We start from the raw sequence: 5336 nt of genomic DNA, 5'->3' as shown, positions 1-5336 counted from the left end.
TCGACTGTGGGACTACTTACCATTATTCTTGCAAGTATTGTTATATAATAAATAGCATTAACTCTATAGTTTTAATGTGAAATTCATATATACTTCTCCTAGTTTTTTTTTTTTTTTTTTTACAAGGTGAGAAGGGGTTAGAAGTTAAATTAATAGGTGCAGAGAGTCAAATCCACCGGAGGCACTAACCCATAGGACTATCGAGACATTTGCGTACTTCTCCTACTTTAAATTTGATATGTTTACCAAGAATTGAAATTTACTAGTACTTTCTCAACATGCAAAATAGAAAGTCAAGGTTCAAACCTCTCAAAGGAAATACATAGTGATTCACATTAGCGATAAATTTAATAATACATTTTCAAAATCCAGTGGATCGGTAGCACACGTTCTGACTAGTTCGAAATGCACCTTACAAAAAGGTTAAAATGTGTAGCAAATATTCCAACCTTTTTGTAAAGCACATCTTGAATTGGAGTGGAGTAGGATGCATCGTTCACGGGAGGAGATTTCTTTCCTCATGGGAAGACCTTAGTAGCCTAGCAAATGAGTGCCCATTGTAAAAGGATTCGTCGAATGATCAAATTACGCTGAATTTTGTGTAACACATATAAAAATGATCTCTTACTCAATGTTGAGTAACAAATCTTTTTCACTATGCCCGTTTGGCATTACTATTGGAATTCAAAAAGCACATTTTCCGTAGAGCTATCATAAAATTACTATTAATAAAAAAACATGTTAGGTGTTTGATAATCTATTATATAAAATAGTTTTCACAGCAAAAATATTTTTTTACTTTGTTTGTAACAATATTGTTTAAAACCCTTTTATTATTCGTTTTACAATAATGTCATTTTAATAGCATGACTATATATATATATAAAATAAAAATAAAAAGGATCAATTTGTCTTTATAAAAAATATTAAGGACTAAAATTGTCTAATGAAAAATAATTACCTAAAATAATAAAACTCTACTCAAAATGTAATTTAAAAGTTACAAATTTTAGCGTCATTCAAAAGCTCAGCTAAAATTGGGTAAAAGTGTTTTTAATGCTAACCAAACACACCTAAACCAAGTTTTTAAGAGGTTCAAAAGAAATTTCAAAGAGGCTAAGGAGGGACAAGATTGGATTTGATGGCAAGTGCAATGGATATAAATAAATTGGGAGTTAGCACCACCTCATGGCTTAAGTTTTTGGGTCGGACCGCGAAACACCCGATCCGTTATAGTTAGTATCAGAGCTCATATCCAGTAAAATGGATATAAATGGATTAGATGTTAGCACCACCTAATGGCTTAAACTTTTAAGTCGGATTGCGAAACACCCCAATAAAATCACATTCCTCTCTACACGCTATTTACCAAAAATGTGGTTACAAAAATAATTAGATTCAAAAAATGTTCAAGAATTTTTTTGTTACAATTTATTCTTTTGAAATGGAAAATAAAGTGTTTAAGTCGCCTCAAAGCTTTAATTGTACGAGCTATTTGCTATATACATATACGAAAATGACCTCTTTCTTGCACACCCCCCTAAGTAAGAATTTTTGTTGGATATGATTATCATATTGTTTTGGTAAGTACTCATTTTTACACCTAGAATCATATCATTTAGTATGCTTCCAAAAAATTTCAATTTTTTGTAGTACCTTCTAAAAAAATTATTTTATAAACCACCCCACCCCGCCTCCCAAAAAAAATGAAAAATTATTTATATAGTTCTTAAATTTGCTATTTTGTAAATAAACCCCACTTGTGGTCCCAAAACTCATAAAAATATTCAATTAGCCTCCCAAAAATTTTAGAGTTATTTTCTTGACCTCAATTATAGCAAGTTTGGAAATAACTACAACTTTTATTCTTTTGAATTTCATAGAATTTTAATTAAACAGTTTTAGCTTTACTTCTGATGTCCATATATATCATCTAATATAAAAGTGTAATTCTATTATTTTGTTAGTTCCTATAAACATATCATTACCATATCCATATGTGCATACATGTGTGTATAAACAATTGCGCGAAAAAATAAAAATTTCTTTAACAAAATTTTTTTTGCCACCAAATGGGCAATAACCCAACTTATACAAATTTGGCCCCTCAAAGGAAAGGTCAGAGGTTCGAGCCTTAGTGGAGGCATGTATGTGAGCTTTACCATCCAAAAAAAAACTCCCCCCCCCCCCCCCCCACCCCGCCCCACGCCGCGCCGCGCATATACGGTAATGATTTAGATTGGTGAGTATTAAATTTATTAATGTCAAACATAATGACTGTTGAATATGATTATTATCTTTTTCTCGGTAAGTACATTTTTTTTTTTAAGAATTGCATTATAGGGTAATGATTTACATTGGTGGCTATGAAATTTATCTACGCCAAACATAATGACTATTGAATATTGTTGGAGCGGGATTCTGCACGACTCAAAACGACGTCGTTTCCCTGTAATAAAAGAGATGAGTCTTCAGCACCGGTGTAATGTCTGGTAAGATCTCTCCGACGTTGAAATCAGTCATTAGAGCTTTGAAATAACGCAGGAATTTAGTATGTCATTTTTCTCATACCTATTTGGTTGTTGAGAGGTTGTATTTATAGCAATACACTAGTAAAGCTGTTGTGATTTAATGGGATACGAGGAGATTTTGTACTGACCCAGTCATTTTCCTTTCTTTCTTTTTTTCGGTAATTTCTTTTTTCGTCTTTTTACCTATTTTGTCTTTTTCCCATTTATCGTTTTTCTTTACATAACCTCAATTTTTGTGTTCGGATTTGATTCCGGCTTGCATTCATCCATAATATTTGATTTCCAAGGTAAATGTAGTTTTACTTTCGTAGAAAAGCATGTTAGTTACTTTCTTTTTCGTAAAGGGCATGGATGCATAGTTTCCTTGGAAACATTCTTAATTTTTGGGGCTTTAGTATAATTCTGCAAAGTAATTATTTTTCGTCTTAGGGACCATCTTGCAATTTAAATTAGAAGATATTTTGGAAAATGACCTTTTTATAATTTTTAAAAAGTGTGACAAGTGTCACACTCTTATAAAGCCACTTGTTGGCATTGGGATGAAGAGACTTGGATGCATCATCTTGTGACATTTGGAGGGTGGGGATTCACCCACTTGTTGGCCTAGGATAGGTACACTTGTTGGCTTAGATGGTTGACAAGTGTAGGCTTAGGATTAAGTCTAGGAAGAAGCCATGGATTAGTGACAAATGTAAGTTCCAAATTTAATCTTGCATTAGTGTGTGTGAGAGAGGTAGTGTAAGAGCACATAGTGAGTGGAGGAATACTAGATCCTCCATTCACCACATTCATTTCATCTTCCTCACTCTCTTTACTCTCAAACCCTAACTTAGCCACCATTGAAGAAAAGCTTAGTTTAAAGCTTATTGTCTCATTTTGGCCTCTTTCCACTCACCTTAGACCTTAACTCTTGGGAAGTAAAAGTTTACTCTCATTCTCCTCTACAAAACCCTAGTTTAGTTTCCCATTTTAGGCTTGGTTGCTTTGGATTATAGAGATTCAATTCTCTATTGAGGTATAGGTGGTAGCATGTTTATGCTTTAAGTGTTTTATAATCCTTTGTGATTTAATATATATTGTGTACATGCTTTTAATATTGTAATCTTGCATATTATAGGAAATCATCACATGTGACTTAGGATTTATTGATTTAAGCATATGTGATATGTATTTATATTGTGTAGAAATATTGATGTCATATACAATTCTTACTGATTTGAATTGCTATATTTGTTGTGATAATAATTCTATATTCTTGTTGATTACTTTTAGTATATAAAACATATTCTTGAGGCATGATTTAATTGATAAGTTAGTGGTATTGTTTTGTACATTATATCATGATGGGAACTTGTCATTTACTATGCCATTCTAGACTTGGAACCCTAAGACATGATTTGTGTGGTTTCAAATTTCTTGTGCATGGAAGGTGGTTTACATGCCTTAATTGTGGTATATAAGTTTTGAACTTAATCTTGATCGTAGATTCTCTTGGGACATTGTTTCGATTCTTATGGCGAGGGTTTGACTCTAATATGGAAGGTACAAGTTCTCCCCATTTGAGATAGTGCGCACTAGGGTGGTATTCCCAGCGGATTAATGCCCGGAATCACCGTTTAGGTCTTGGTTTAATCCGGGATTTGATATCTAAGTTTTCCACTATTTGGTTTCGCATTCAATTCCAAGTTAACAATCAATGTTTAATTGTGACTTGTAATTTTGGCTATTGGCGATTTGATGTTGTTAAGTACATTGATATTGATATTGTGTTGTGATAGAATCATTTAAGTTAGCTTAAGATGATCCCTCAGAACACCTTGAACATAGACGTTAAGTGGAATAATCCCTTGTATTCGTCTATATTAATCTTGCAATGATGTTAAAACTTTAGGCTATACGCATATGTTTCTTCCTATGAGTAACTTGATTACTCACCCTAGTTGTTTGAGTTATTTTGCAGGTAAGGAAACTATGTTCTCGGATGCTCATCATCCTTAGAGGCTCATGAGCAATTTGGAACATTTTTGTATATTGACATGCACTTGTTTAGCATGCTTTACTTTTAAATGATATATTTTGTATACATGGATGTATGGTATTTTAGAAGCTAAGATGACTTCCTTGATGTGTAATGATACTTAACCATTACTTTTGACACTATAAGCCTGTATGTAATTGGCCAAGGGTTTACTTTAGCACTTATACTCATTTGGTATCATATTTTACTTTAAAAAAAATACATTTTAACCAACTTTGGAGGTTTAACATATGAAATCTTTGTAATTGATATCTATGAGGCCGTGAGCCGTTGTAATACATTCAAATATTCATATTACGTTTGTTGACATGTTCACATGCTCATATCCCTTTGAAATTTAGCTTTTAACTTTTGTTTTTAAACCAATTCATGATGGGAATTAAGGCTTGGGTTAAGCCTCAACACTTTTGGTATATAGCAGGTCTTCCAGCACTTTTTTTAGTCATTTCAGCCGACCGAAATGTCATTTCGGTCGATTGATAGCTTTTGGAAATTTATTGCACAGTAAAACTCACTTTCAAGTAGCCCAAAACACTGTTTGGGTTCGTTTCGGTCGACCGATACTTTATTTAGACCTACCAAAGTGACTTTCCTCAAAAATCAGCTTTTGGTGACCTTCTGGCCAATTCGGTCGACCGAAATGACTTATGCACACCAGCCTTTCAGATTATGTATCAGTACTATTGCTCTAACTTCAAACAGTCATATCTCCTTCATTTTTAATCCAAATAGAGTGATTCTTAAGCCTAAACTCAAGGATTTTGAGT

Source organism: Cornus florida, unplaced genomic scaffold, assembly GCF_030987335.1.
Source record: "Cornus florida cultivar Cherokee Brave unplaced genomic scaffold, ASM3098733v1 CherokeeBrave_3.0.0_Hap2_Chr01, whole genome shotgun sequence".
Taxonomy (NCBI): Eukaryota; Viridiplantae; Streptophyta; class Magnoliopsida; order Cornales; family Cornaceae; genus Cornus; species Cornus florida.
Note: the sequence above shows the minus strand (reverse complement) of the source record.